Consider the following 15,785-nt stretch of genomic DNA (forward strand, 5'->3'; position numbering starts at 1 on the left):
CAACCCAAATTTATTGATTCGACACAAGGGGAGCCAAAGAATATTCTCAAGTATTAGCAGCTGAGTTGTCAATTCAACCACACCTGGAAACTTAGTATCTGCAGCAAAGTGTTTAGTAGCAAAGTAATATGATAGTGATGGTAATGGTAACAAAAAGAGTAACGAAAGCAAAGTAATGTTTTTGGTATTTTGTAGTGATTGTAACAATAGCAGCGGGAAAGTAAATAAGCGTAAACCAGTATATGGAAAGCTCGTAGGCATCGGATCAATGATGGATAATTATGCCGGATGTGGTTCATCATGTAACAATCATAACATAGGGTGGCATGGAACTAGCTCCAGTTCATCAATGTAATGTAGGCATGTATTCCGAATATAGTCATACGTGCTTATGGAAAAGAACTTGCATGACATCTTTTGTCCTACCCTCTCGTGGCAGCGGGGTCCTAATGAAACTAAGGGATATTAAGGCCTCCTTTTAATAGAGAACCGGAACAAAGCATTAGCACATAGTGAATACATGAACTCCTCAAACAACGGTCATCAACGGTAAGTATCCCGATTATTGTCACTTCGGGGTTAACGGATCAGAACACATAATAGGTAACTATAGACTTGCAAGATAGGATCAAGAACTCTCATATATTGATGAAAACATAATAGGTTCAGATCTGAAATCATGGCACTCAGGCCCTAGTGACAAGCATTAAGCATAGCAAAGTCATAGCAACATCAATCTCAGAACATAGTGGATACTAGGGATCAAACCCTAACAAAACTAACTCGATTACATGATAAATCTCATCCAACCCATCACAGTCCAGCAAGCCTACGATGGAATTACTCACGCACGGCGGTGATCATCATGAAATTGGTGATGGAGGATGGTTGATGATGACAACGGCGACGAATGCCCCTCTCCGGAGCCCCGAACGGACTCCAGATCAGCCCTCCCGAGAGGTTTTAGGGCTTGGCGGCGGCTCCGTATCGTAAAACGCGATGATTTCTTCTCTCTTATTTTTTCTCCCCGAAACTCAGTATATGGAGGTGGAGTTGGAGTCGGAGACGCAACAGGGGGCCCACGAGGCAGGGGCGCGCCCTAGGGGGGGCGCCCCCCACCCCCGTGAGCAGGGTGTGGGCCCCCTGGTCTTCATCTTTGGCGATGATTTTTTATTATTTATTGTAAGGTATTCCGTGGAGCTTCAGGTCATTCCGAGAACTTTTGTTTTCTGCAGATAAAACAACATCATGGCAATTCTGCTGAAAATAGCATCAGTCCGGGTTAGTTCCATTCAAATCATACAAGTTAGAGTCCAAAATATGAGCAAAAGTGTTTGGAAAAGTAGATACGATGGAGACGTATCATCTGCCGAGACTCAAACGGTAATTTTCTGGGCTCGTCAGCGGTTGTCTTTAAAGGAATTAGAGACCCTTTGATTTTGGAAACATACGCTTGCCGAGAAGCCCTATCTTTGGCAGAGGATCTCTACGAGCAGAATATCATGGTAGCCTCATACTGCCAAGGTGTGGTGCAAGATATCAATGAAGGCATAGGAGGTCCCAATGCGGCTGTTATACATGAAATAATAGACCGTAGAGCTAGTTTATCTTCTTTCTCGTTTGTTTTTGAGCGAAGGAACAATAACTTCGAAGCTCATAATCTCGCTAAATTCACTTGTAATTTAGATATAGGTAGGCATATTTGGTTGGGCACTCCTCATGACCCACACCGTGTACCTATGAACATTGTTTTGAATCAATAAAGCGAGCGAGATTTCTCAAAAAAAACCAATTTGTTCTGGAAAAAATGCTGACGTGGTGAGCTGCTTGATTATTACAAATAGGAGTAATTGCTGATGTGGCAAGGTGCTGATGTGGATAGGCCGCATGTTAAGAGAAATAGGATAGTGGGGACGAACTATTTAGGTATTACTAGTAAATGCACACGTGCAATACACGTTGATATTGGGGAAATTGATTGCACGTTTTATATTAGGTAGGGTATCAGTCACGCGTTCATTATGTGATTGACACCGTCGTTGTTATTTGGTATGATATTAATTGCACGTTAAACATGTTTAACGCTCACCATTGGAGCAATCTAGGTTGTTGGATTGATATGGTTTGATGGCCGAGATGTATTGAATCTGCCTCACTGGGTCTTTTTATATTGGTATAGATGTATTGGATCTGCCTCACTGGGTCTTTTTCTATTGGTATAGATAGATAAGGAATAGTTTTCTATTTGATAGAAAAGGGTATATGTTTTTATTTGTCTTGTTGAAAACACAAAGGTTATGAAAACAATAAAATAATAGAGGATGAAGACCTTTATACTTACACTCTGCAACCCAACCGATGAACAAGATAATGGCCATAACATACACCAAAGTCTCCCTGTCATATCAATTTTTTACTGCTTGTCTGTTCAGCCTGGCTTTACGAACACTCAATGACCAATCGACATGGTCCACTTCTCTCGCTTCAATATATATGAGTATGTTGAACATAAGTGCATATTAACAAAATATATGGTAATTAATTTATTCGGAGATCCTGCAATTAGTGGTGAGATATTATCATAGATATATGATTTGAGCTGAACCGATCAATATCCCTGTTGATGCATACAATCCACTATATATCAATTGCGAGATTTCGTCTATCTCTGCGTGTGTGCGCGCGCGCGTGTGTATAGTTATACCTAATTTGGGGGGCCGGGGCTATATCCAAAAGTCTACTATATTTTTTGAGGGAATAAAAGTCTGTTATTTGTATTATTAAAATAAGAGGCAATGTTTGGCAAGTTAAGGTACCCTTACGTATTAAAGTGTTTATGTGGTTTGTGCATAAACAAGTCATTCTGACTAAGGATAACCTTGCAAAACGTAATTGGGTAGGTCCGTCTCGATGTAGCTTCTGTGATCATTCTGAAAACATCAAACACCTCTTTCTAGATTGCCCGTTGGCTAAGATTCTGTGGCGGTCGGTTCATATTGCTTTTAATATTAGTCAGCCCACCTCTATTAGTATGTTATTTGGAACATGGCTAGATGGGGTGGATTCTGACATTGCAAGACACATTCGGGTTGGCGTTTGTGCACTTTTGTGGGCATTATGGAATTGCAGAAATGACTTAGTCTTTAACCGATCAACAAACATTCACTTTTTGCAGGTTATCTTCAGGGCCACGGCGTTCATCCGTATGTGGTCGCTACTCACTCCGACGGAGGCCAGGGAGTGTTTGGTTACTGCGTCTACCCGATGGGAGATGGTAGCTCGGGATATTTTCAACCGGTTTGGATGGCGGTCATGTAATAGGATAGACATGTAGTGATCCTATTGTTTTTGCCAGCCGGTTGTGGCTTTGGGATTTTCTTATTTACAGATTTTGTTATAGTTTGTACTATGACCTTTCGGTACTATGCTACTGTTTTATCTTTTTAATAATATGAGCCGTATGCATCTTTCTGATGCAGAGGCTGGGGCACGTCCCCTTTTCCAAAAAAAAAAGAGGCAAATAAGCCACCAAATTTATCCAAATAGACTAAATTTTCTCTACCTTTTATTTTAATCTATGTGAGCCCTAATTTTAACGGTGTCTATTTATAGAGATGAAAGGCTATTAAAATACCTAGAAAAATATGCGGCCCTCCATTGATGAATTCCCATTGCAAGAGGAGGAGGAAGACAACCTAAACTTTGATTATGAATTTCCCAATGAGGTTCCTGAGGCAGAATTCATGGCAATCTGTTGTGAGCATACCACACGACCGTTCTCAAGTCATTCCTTCTATAGTTTGTTGGGGATGACATGCAGCCTAGCGCAAGGGGTTAACTTCTGACCAGTGGGAAGCAATCCATTCGTTCTGACTGTCAACTGTTTAGGTGATTGCGGAAGAATTACCGAGAAGGGCCCATGGATCTTCCGAAATAATGGAGTTCTTATTGAACCATATGATGGTTTGACCAAGCTGGATGAGGTGGTCCTTGATCGCTTGCCATTGTGGATCCAAGTTCATAATGTGCTACCCGGATACCGGACAAAGCGGTGTAGGAATATTTATGTAAAAGAGTTGGTAAAGTAATGCATGTGAACCTAAGCCCTTTGCATGATGGAAATTTTGTGCAAATTCGCATGAGGATGGATGTGAACAAACCTTTCACCGTATTTCTCACAATCATGAAAGAGAAGAAAAAAAATGTACTACTAGGTGTTTTATGAAGAGGTCCCCGAATTATGCTATGTGTGTAGGCTTCTTGAACACACCTATCTAGAGCATGGTAATGCAAAGATGAACCAAAGGACATGCAATGGGGTGATTTGTTGCTTGCGCCTATGATAGTGCTGCCTTTCCACATGGGAGGGAATCCGCAAGGTGGGCGCGAGGAGGGTGTGGCAAAGAGTGAGGCAGAGAAGGTTGAAGGGAGACAAAACGACTACTGGGATGAATCCTTTGATGGAACAGATGCGGATCTGCATGACACAACACCATTCCTTGTTAAACCTACTACGGAGATGGATATTGATAGGATCAAGGCAGGTAGAAAAAGACTTGCTTTTGAGAAAGCAAGAGAGATGGGGTACATAGTGTCGTACGATGCCCCTTCAAAACTGGGGCGAAGATCCGAATATCTTTGATGAAAATTTGGGATTGAGGAGCAGTGCCCTTGCTAACCTTGTGGATAATGAGACGTCGTATCAGGACTCAAAGCGAAAGACCCCTGTACAATACCACTGTTGATGACATGATCACGTCGGACAGTAACGGTAGAAAGTGGTAGACTGCTCCTTCTTTGGCGAAAAGATTTGAACGTGATGTCTTCGAAAGCGCACGATCATTACCTAGATATCTGTTTTGATGAAGCGGTAGTTGCGTGTCGTCGCGTCACCGACTTTTACGGAGAACCTAGCAGAGATTGTATGCACACGACTTGGGAGTATATCCAGGACTTGAATAAAATTGCTTATGGAACTGAGAAGGAAGGGGTCGCTCTTCACCCCCAAAGATGAATGTAAGCTTTTTTGCGATGTTCTCAACGAATGTGCCTCTTTGATTTTGGGATATGTGGGTGATATCTCAACGCGGAGGCAAGGTCAGAACCTAGGGCATATTGCCCAGTATATCCATCTGATGTCACTGCATCCCATCTCTAATGTTTTTCTATACAGATGGACTTTGTTTACTCATCCTATGCGAAGCATGAACTAATGCTGCTCGTTTCAGAATGAAAAAATAAATAAATTGAGGGAATGTTTCAGAATGCAAATTAATTGTGTAATAAGTATATAATCAACTCGGTTGCGCTCTAATGGTTCGCGTCTATAATTTCAGAAAGCAATTTAATTGGCTGAACTTACTAAACGTGCTTGCCTGGCTGTATTTCAGGTAGAGGGGCTAAAAAAACAGAAGTTACTAATGTCAGGGTAGTTCCCAAACTCAGGAATGGAAGCACACCCGACAAGGCATGAGCCAGATCAGGCTCGTGCCGTGGCGGTGGCATGTGCGGTATGCACATTTAGCAACATAAAAAAATGATAAAAAAAACAAAGGCTGTATTTCATCTAGAGGGATGGGCTCTATGTGCAAAGAAGCAAAAACAGATTTTAAAAATAGGAAAAGGAAAAAAAAACAAAAAGTTGTCAAGAGTGGGATTTGATGCAGAACCTAGCAGAGATTGTATGCACACGACTTGGGAGTATATCCAGGACTTGAATAAAATTGCTTATGGAACTGAGAAGGAAGGGGTCGCTCTTCACCCCCAAAGATGAATGTAAGCTTTTTTGTGATGTTCTCAACGAATGTGCCTCTTTGATTTTGGGATATGTGGGTGATATCTCAACGCGGAGGCAAGGTCAGAACCTAGGGCATATTGCCCAGTATATCCATCTGATGTCACTGCATCCCATCTCTAATGTTTTTCTATACAGATGGACTTTGTTTACCCATCCTATGCGAAGCATGAACTAATGCTGCTCGTTTCAGAATGAAAAAATAAATAAATTGAGGGAATGTTTCAGAATGCAAATTAATTGTGTAATAAGTATATAATCAACTCGGTTGCGCTCTAATGGTTCGCGTCTATAATTTCAGAAAGCAATTTAATTGGCTGAACTTACTAAACGTGCTTGCCTGGCTGTATTTCAGGTAGAGGGGCTAAAAAAACAGAAGTTACTAATGTCAGGGTAGTTCCCAAACTCAGGAATGGAAGCACACCCGACAAGGCATGAGCCAGATCAGGCTCGTGCCGTGGCGGTGGCATGTGCGGTATGCACATTTAGCAACATAAAAAAATGATAAAAAAAACAAAGGCTGTATTTCATCTAGAGGGATGGGCTCTATGTGCAAAGAAGCAAAAACAGATTTTAAAAATAGGAAAAGGAAAAAAAAACAAAAAGTTGTCAAGAGTGGGATTTGATGCAGAACCTAGCAGAGATTGTATGCACACGACTTGGGAGTATATCCAGGACTTGAATAAAATTGCTTATGGAACTGAGAAGGAAGGGGTCGCTCTTCACCCCCAAAGATGAATGTAAGCTTTTTTGCGATGTTCTCAACGAATGTGCCTCTTTGATTTTGGGATATGTGGGTGATATCTCAACGCGGAGGCAAGGTCAGAACCTAGGGCATATTGCCCAGTATATCCATCTGATGTCACTGCATCCCATCTCTAATGTTTTTCTATACAGATGGACTTTGTTTACCCATCCTATGCGAAGCATGAACTAATGCTGCTCGTTTCAGAATGAAAAAATAAATAAATTGAGGGAATGTTTCAGAATGCAAATTAATTGTGTAATAAGTATATAATCAACTCGGTTGCGCTCTAATGGTTCGCGTCTATAATTTCAGAAAGCAATTTAATTGGCTGAACTTACTAAACGTGCTTGCCTGGCTGTATTTCAGGTAGAGGGGCTAAAAAAACAGAAGTTACTAATGTCAGGGTAGTTCCCAAACTCAGGAATGGAAGCACACCCGACAAGGCATGAGCCAGATCAGGCTCGTGCCGTGGCGGTGGCATGTGCGGTATGCACATTTAGCAACATAAAAAAATGATAAAAAAAACAAAGGCTGTATTTCATCTAGAGGGATGGGCTCTATGTGCAAAGAAGCAAAAACAGATTTTAAAAATAGGAAAAGGAAGGGGTCGCTCTTCACCCCCAAAGATGAATGTAAGCTTTTTTGCGATGTTCTCAACGAATGTGCCTCTTTGATTTTGGGATATGTGGGTGATATCTCAACGCGGAGGCAAGGTCAGAACCTAGGGCATATTGCCCAGTATATCCATCTGATGTCACTGCATCCCATCTCTAATGTTTTTCTATACAGATGGACTTTGTTTACCCATCCTATGCGAAGCATGAACTAATGCTGCTCGTTTCAGAATGAAAAAATAAATAAATTGAGGGAATGTTTCAGAATGCAAATTAATTGTGTAATAAGTATATAATCAACTCGGTTGCGCTCTAATGGTTCGCGTCTATAATTTCAGAAAGCAATTTAATTGGCTGAACTTACTAAACGTGCTTGCCTGGCTGTATTTCAGGTAGAGGGGCTAAAAAAACAGAAGTTACTAATGTCAGGGTAGTTCCCAAACTCAGGAATGGAAGCACACCCGACAAGGCATGAGCCAGATCAGGCTCGTGCCGTGGCGGTGGCATGTGCGGTATGCACATTTAGCAACATAAAAAAATGATAAAAAAAACAAAGGCTGTATTTCATCTAGAGGGATGGGCTCTATGTGCAAAGAAGCAAAAACAGATTTTAAAAATAGGAAAAGGAAAAAAAACAAAAAGTTGTCAAGAGTGGGATTTGAACCCACGCCCTTCCTTTCGGAACAGTACCTGAAACTGGCGCCTTAGACCAACTCGGCCATCTTGACGTTGTGTTTTACTTCATGAAATTACCGTTTATAATGGCCATCTAGTTGCAAAACTCACGAATGTCCCAATCGTTTCCATTTATTTTCAGTTATTTGGTTCGGTAAAGTTGCACAGAGAATGCAAAACTGTATACGTAATTTAGCAAATCCTTAGTTTCCTCCTGGAGTATGCTTCTCAGGCTTGACATCGTCGGGGCTTTCGAGTTCGTCTCTTGGCCCTTCCTCCTTAGGCAACTCGACTTTGGCCCTTGCGTGCGGGAGTGGAATTTTGACTTCCTGTCTTCGACGTCCATGTGTGTACTTCAATAGCGTTCCTGGTCTCCTGATCGGTCACAAGTCACAACAAGGGGCTTGTTAAGGCGACCCGTTATCACTTATGCTATTTACGCTTGTCATGAACATCCTCAACTCCATGATCCAACGTGCGGTGCAACATGGTCTCCCTGTGTGCCGATGATATAGTGATCCTCACTCAAACAGACGCAATATCCTTGCCATTAGGGAGCTACTTTGAGTATTTGGCGTTGCTTCCGGACTGCACACCAACTGCTCCGGATCCAATGTTCACTGGACCAGTTGACCATGATTGGAAACGAGATGGCGTGTCCCATCTCGAATTTCCCTATGCCCTACCTCGGCCTTCCCTTCTCTGTCCCGGAGGTACCTATGTCCACGTGCTTCTACTGGTCGACGGGCTTGAGAAGAAGCTGTCACTTGAAGGGCTTGCATGTTGTTGAAGAGGGACGCACTAGCGCTGATCAGACACATGTTGTGCACAATGCTAGTGCACTTCCTTAGGAGGATTGCCTTCAACAAGTCCATCCCAAGGCATGTGAATCGTGTCATTCGTGGCTTTCTTTGAGTTGGCTAGAAGGACGCCCACGGTGTCCATTTCTTGGTCAACTAGTAGAGGGTGTGCCGACCACTCTCGCTTGGTGAGCTCAAAGTCCTACTGCTGAGGAATTGCCCGTCTTTATTTTAGTGTTCATGATCTGATCTGATGTACTCTGTTTTAGTATGAAATAGATAAAATCAGATCGTGTGCTCAGAAAAAAGGAATAAGGAAAATAGAAATCGTAATGGTGGCAACCACATTGAAACTAGATGATACACCACATGTTGTTGCGTTTTTTTGCAACATATTTGATATATGTAACATGAATGTTTGAAATAATTATATTACAATTAAGATTAAAATAAATATGATTTATTATGTTCGATTATTGAATAGCTGTAAAATATATATTTAATATAAATAGCATAACAGAATGAAAATTTCCATGCGTTTTTGCATGTTGATATGAGCCTTTACCCACATGCTTTGTGGCGCAGTGTGGATTCTCTGTCTGCCCATCTTATATGAAGCATGAACTAACGTTGCTTGATTTCTCTGTTAGAATGAGAATGCAAATTGATCGAGCTACCCATTGCACTCTGATTTGTTTATCAGTGCTACATACATATGTATACAAACTTTGGTTAGTTCGCATTATACCCTATAATAAGCTAAGCTAGTCCAGTTGACGGTGTGTTCAGCAGCTTACGTCCTACATCCCTGTGGGACGTATTTCAGATAGAGGGATGGACTATTTAATACTCCCTCCATTCCAAAATATAGTGTGCCCACGCTTTCCGAGATTCAACTTTGACCATAAATTTAACCAATAAGACCAACTACGGCGGGAGAAAAAATTATATAATTGAAAACTTCTTTCGAATACGAATTCACTGATATAATTTTTGCTCTCGCCGCAATCAGTCTTGATAGTTAAATTTACGGTCAAAGTTGAAGCACAAGGATAGAGAAAGCACTACATTGTGGAATGGAGTGAGTAAACAAGAAAATGAAAAGAAAACCAAAATTTTTTGTCAAGAGTGGGATTTGAACCCACGCCCTTTCGGACCAGTACCTGAAACTGGCGCCTTAGACCAACTCGGCCATCTTGACGTCTGTGTACACTTTGAAAAACCAAACTACTTGTACGGTAGAATCTCCTACAAGTAAACATCTGGTTTATATTGGAGTATTATAATGCGAGTACTTGACGAAAATTGATGTGCTACCATAATGCGAGTATTACCCGCGTTAGAAGGATTGCATGGTACTGCTTTTGGAAGCTGAACGATACTAATTAATGCATTCCTAGACTGATATAAGCAACTCTATTGCACTCTAATAATTTGTGTCAGTTACAAACTTTGGTTCGTTGGTTCGCGTTATATATTTTCAGAATAATTGTCTGTAGTAATGAAACGTGCTTGCTTCTTTGATGAATCCAGCTGTTGGCTGCATTTCAGGTTGCATTTCTTTTACTTCTTGCTTAAGCGGCTTGTGGAGAATGGATCCAAATGAAATTGAGGGATACCTCCACGCCAATTGACATTCCGAGCAACTTCTAAGTTAGTGATGTTTATGAAAACACCTTCGTTTGGCACCTCGCCTTGTATATGAACTAAAACCACAACACTTATTGTGGATCAGAGGGAGTATTAAAGGATGCCTAGCGCTTATATGCTCTCGCCGCATGGGTGTCTGGCCTCACTTATACTGCATTGCCTCATGAACATAGGTCGCGACCATCGATTTCATCAGGCCAACTCATCCTGGAATGCCGTGACGCTTCCCACACCTCTCCCTGTTGTGCTACTATTGGAATTGTGTCAAATATTTTGTACAAGAAAGGTTACAGTTGGACTTTGAGTTGTACTATGTGTTCATAGGGTATGTTGTAGTGTCCGAGTAGGACTACCAACATAATAGCACACCCGGCATGCGTCAGAAACGTGCGACACGCCCACCCACCGCGTCGTGCGTGACCATGCGCAGCTGCGGCACCACAATGAGAGTTCGCGAATGACGAGGTGGAAACTGGGGGAGAGGACCTGGGCGCCGACAGGCCTAGGCGAGAATTGCCCAAGGAGCTAGCCAGGGGGTGGTGTGCCTAAAGTGTGAGACTTCGGTCGACGAGGCGGTGGGGCCGGAGAAGGCGAGACCTACCGTGCCTACGTCGCCGGCATCGCCCATGTCTCGCAATTGAGCCTGTCGTGTCCTCGTGACCACGAGTCGGCGGCATGGACGATGTCCCCGCGACTGCGACATGGGCATCGAGTGTGGTCCCGACAGCACCACCATGAGCAGCGTGGCCAACACACATGATGCAAGGCACCACCGCGTTGTCCTTCAGTCGTCGCCTCCCTGTGCGACGACCACCTCGTGGCACGCGCCAAGCTGTCGCCGCCGGTCATCGTCTTCATCTCTAACTCCAGTGTGTGTAGTGTTTGATGAAATGCCTAAGAAAGAAAAGGACATGAGAGAGAGGAGTGTTGATGATGACATGTGGACCTTGCGATCAACTTAACGGTCAACCAAATGGAGTTGTGCCACGTCAACCCTAACAGGTGAGTCCTACCTGCCATAAACATGTTTAAATCGTCTATAAAACGGCTATTGACTAAAATGTTGGTTTTTAGCAAATTTCTATGACAGAAGTGCTAGGTTATAGACACAAAGGTAAATGTGGTAGATTTTCTGAGACCGGTACATGTAAAGTGGTAGTTTTGGGGGTAAATACTCGAATATCTTAGAATTCTATACTAAGGTTTGTGCAAATTCTTACAGTATGTAATTGTAACCTAGTAATAATATAGCATATGATCCTCATGAGATATTACGCAAGTGCATGCATGTTGGGAGCGTGCTATTTCATCAGAGAGTACTCATGTTTTGTACAAACACGAAGAAGCCAAATAATCACCCTCATCCATCCATGTATTACTACAAGAGGAGAATCTTATCACTGGGCTAGGCCGGATTCTAGCTAGTCTAGTTATTGCCGTTCAAGCTCCTTATGAGCTGCAGGTGCTCGTCGCCGGAGACGTGGAGGTGCAGGCGGAGGTCGGACAGCAGCTCCTCCTTGGCCCAGCTCAGCGGCCCCGTGGCGCGGAACGCCTTCATCACGCTCACGTACGCCTCCAGCTCCAGGCCATGGACGCGGCCGTGGTCCTCCTGATGTCCCTCTGCCGCTTGCCGATTTCGTTTCATCGCCACCGCCTCTTCCTCGTCCACGTCCGCCGGGCGGCGGTGCATTGTCACGCTGGCGCGACCGTCGTCGGAAGAATCTTGCTCCTCTTCCTCGCGGCTCAGCGGCGGCGGCGGGATCGACGCTTCTCGATTTTCTTGGCAACGCTCGCCGGCGGCGGGAACTTCAGGAACTCCGCCGTTGCTGTTGCTTCCGCTGCTGCTGCTGCTGCTATTGTCTCCCTCGCTGCCATCCGCCGATGACGACGATCGATCAGACGTGCTACTACTACTAGAACCGCCGTCGGTGTCGCTGCTGCTATCTCTTACTGTTCCTCCAACCGCATCACATGACTCTTCATGATAGTAGGATTTATCATTGCTCGTCTCCTGCCGCCGTTTCTTCATCAGATAACAATGGCTTGGGTATCTTGCATCCTTGGGGAACAACTTGCTGCTACTATGCAACCTCTTGCCATCCGGTGCTTCCTTGGGGAACAACTTGCTGCTACTATGAAAATGAAACCTCTTGGCATCCGGGACTACGTCGTCGCCGTCCGCCGTCACCGTGGGGCTGCTCCTCTTCATCGTCGTCTTGCCCCCGAGCTTGACGGCATGGGGATCGGCGTACTTGCCGCCTCCGAGGTTGCCATTTTTGGCCTTGCCGTTGATGTTCTTGCCGGGGATGGGGCGCGACGGCACGACACTCTCGACGGGGATCTTGTTGCCCTTGTGGAGCACGACCCAGCCCTTCTCCCCGTACACCTGCCGGGGCCGGAGCGCGCCGCGGTCCGCCGTGAGGACCTGGGACGAGCCGACGATCTTGACCTCGAACCGGTCGCCGGCGGCGGCCACGACCTCGGCCCACTTCCACAGGCTGCCGTCCAGCACCTCGACGTTGTCGCCGGGGACGAGGTCCGCGGGGAGCTTGACGGCGGGGTCCGGGAGCGGGCGGACGAACTTCCTCAGGATGCGGCCCGAGTCCGGGCCGCCGTCGAACCAGCGCATGACGTAGGAGTGGCCGTTGCCCCAGACCACCTCGCCGGCGCGCCAGGCGCCCATGGCCATGGGAGGCGCCGCCGCGTCGTCCGTGGTGACCCACGCCTCCAGGCTCATGCCCAGCGTGATCCTCATGGCCGGCTAATCTTGTTCCTCGATGATCCTCTCTCTCTACCGTGTTATCTTTGGACGCCTGCCGCAGCGAACTCGATCGCGACGCTATATATAAACTCGGCGAGAGGGAGAGAGACGCCGAGTCTAGTCGGATTCGATGAGACGCCGAGTTCTTGGGCGACTCGGAAGTAGGAACCGACACGTATTCCAACATGCTAGCTCACCGTACGGATCGAGTACGACACTGACACGGCCGCCGGCAACGACATGTGACTGGGCTACTTGACGGCGGACGGTTTGCTGGACGACGTTGGCGATCAACGGCACGAGCAGGGAGCACGTTGTCGTGGTCTAACCTAGGCTTAGTTCACAGAAGAATAAAACTCTTTGGGCAACTTGAACGCAAACCCTGGAACCGTTCGCAAGCGTTCAGATCAAACGGTTTAGACTTCCAACGTAATTTGCCATCCAGGGGGTACCCCATTGATCCCGAATTGGTCTGATTGCTCGTTTTTTGTTCCGCAAATCATAAGGCTTTTGCCGTCTTCAAGATGATACCCCGGCCACCGCGTTGTATTGAAGCCGGCTTCATGTCCCTCGTCTGGCCATTCCAAAAGTGCAACTATCCTTAGGTGGTTTTGGTAATTCATAACAATATAGCTCATTGAGCTAATGCTATTCCAAAATAATCATTTCAGAAAAGCTCAATGATTGGCATGGCATGGATGGTGAAAGTGGAACCCTTAAAATGCTAAGGACAAAGTATTGGCTCTAGCTCATATGCTCAAGACTCTTCATTTTATATTTTAGTGGTCCAATATCACATTGAGTCTATAGGAAAAGCCAATACTATCAAGGAGGGATGAGGTGTTGCTTAATGAGCCTCTTGCTTCATGTGCTTAATGATATGCTCCAAAATCCTCAGCTACTTTCCCATATCCACATTTGACCTAAACCCAAAGCCAAACTCGGCCCTACCGATTCTTTCAACCCGGCGCCACCGAGTTTCACTTGTCATAGCCATTGCCAAACCCTAACCAAATCGGTTCTACCGATAGGGATCTCGGTCTCACCGAGATGGGATTGCAATCTCTCTGTTTCCTTTTCGTAACTTTTCGGTCTCACCGAAAGAGCGGATTGGTCCCACCGAGATTGCAATGTAAACTCACTGTTTCCTTTTCGTAACATTTCGGTCTCACCGAGAAGAGCGAGTCGGTCCCATCGAGTTTGCCTGACCAACCCTCTGGTTAGCTTATTACCAAATCGGTCTCATCGAGTTTGTGTAATCGGTCTCACTGAGATTACGTTATGCCCTAACCCTAACCATATCGGTCCTACCGAATTGCATGTCAGTTTCACCGAAAATCTCTAACGGTCACTAGGTTTACTATTTTGGTCCGACCGAGTTTGTTGATTCGGTCCCACCGAGATTGGTAAATTGTGTGTAACGGTTGGATTTTGTGTGGAGGCTATATATACCCCTCCACCTCCTCTTCACTCGTGGAGAGAGCCATCAGAATACATCTACACTTCCAGCTCATATGTTCTAAGAGAGAACCACCTACTCATGTGTTGAGGCCAAGATATTCCATTCCTACCACATGAATCTTGATCTCTAGCCTTCCCCAAGTTGCTTTCCACTCAAATCTTCTTTCCACCAAATCCAAATCCTGTGAGAGAGAGTTGAGTGTTTGGGAGACTATCATTTGAAGTACAAGAGCAAGGAGTTCATCATCAACACACCATTTGTTACTTCTTAGAGAGTGGTGTCTCCTAGATTAGCTAGGTGTCACTTGAGAGCCTCCGACAAGATTGTGGAGTTGAACCAAGGAGTTTGTAGGGGTAAGAAGATCGCCTACTTCGTGAAGATCTACCGCTAGTGAGGCAAGTCCTTCGTGGGCGATGGCCATGGTGGGATAGACAAGGTTGCTTCTTCGTGGACCCTTCGTGGGTGGAGCCCTCCGTGGACTCGCGCAACCGTTACCCTTCGTGGGTTGAAGTCTCCATCAACGTGGATGTAGGATAGCACCACCTATCCGAACCACGGGAAAAACATCTGTGTCTCCAATTGCGTTTGAATTCTCCAAACCCTTCTCTTTACATTCTTGCAAGTTGCATGCTTTACTTTTCGCTGCCAATATTATCTTTGCATGCTCGCTTGAATTATGTGATGATTGCTTGACTTGTCCTAAAATAGCTAAAATCTGCCAAGAATTAAAATTGGGAAAATGTTAAGTTTTTATTTGGTCAAGTAGTCTAATCACCCCCCCCCCCCTCTAGACATACTTACAATCCTACACATTCACACCACACTTTCACTATAGACAGTCTATGTTTTTTTAGGTTCAAGTTAAACTGATGAAATATCATCTGTTTATGTAAATTGTGTTTAAACTTTTATGAATTTTGTCGTGTTTGATGAAATTTGTCTAGTTTATTCAAATTTGTGTCAAAATTGATGAAATTTGTCTGGTTTATTTAAATTTGTGTCGAAATTGATGCAGGTACGATTAAATGAACGGCTCTTATGTCACTGCCCGTGGATGTACAATGTCGGTTTTAGAAGTAGTAGCATTGAAGATGCCCTTAACACAATATCTCTCGTCACACATATGAGGATATCCTAGTACAACTCGAGCGGCCGATTCCGCCGCAGCCAAATGAGTGGGTTACGGAATTCGAAAGTGAACCCGCGATTCCACACCCAATATCTGGGCGCCAAACCAGCTTAAAAATACTTCCTCTGTTTCATAATATAAGAGCGACTTTT

General features: G+C 44.6%; 2 non-coding genes across 2 annotated transcripts; both read right to left on the reverse strand.

Annotated features, from left to right (window-relative positions):
- Window positions 1-7,799: 7,799 nt before the first annotated feature.
- Window positions 7,800-7,884, reverse strand: TRNAL-CAG (transfer RNA leucine (anticodon CAG)). The gene has a single exon. It is a non-coding gene; the product is annotated as a tRNA-Leu (tRNA).
- A 1,867-nt stretch (window positions 7,885-9,751) lies between these two features.
- TRNAL-CAG (transfer RNA leucine (anticodon CAG)) lies at window positions 9,752-9,832 on the reverse strand. Its single transcript has one exon. It is a non-coding gene; the product is annotated as a tRNA-Leu (tRNA).
- Between the last annotated feature and the right edge of the window lie 5,953 nt (window positions 9,833-15,785).

The sequence above is a fragment of the Triticum aestivum genome, chromosome 3A (assembly GCF_018294505.1).
Source record: "Triticum aestivum cultivar Chinese Spring chromosome 3A, IWGSC CS RefSeq v2.1, whole genome shotgun sequence".
Lineage (NCBI taxonomy): Eukaryota > Viridiplantae > Streptophyta > Magnoliopsida > Poales > Poaceae > Triticum > Triticum aestivum.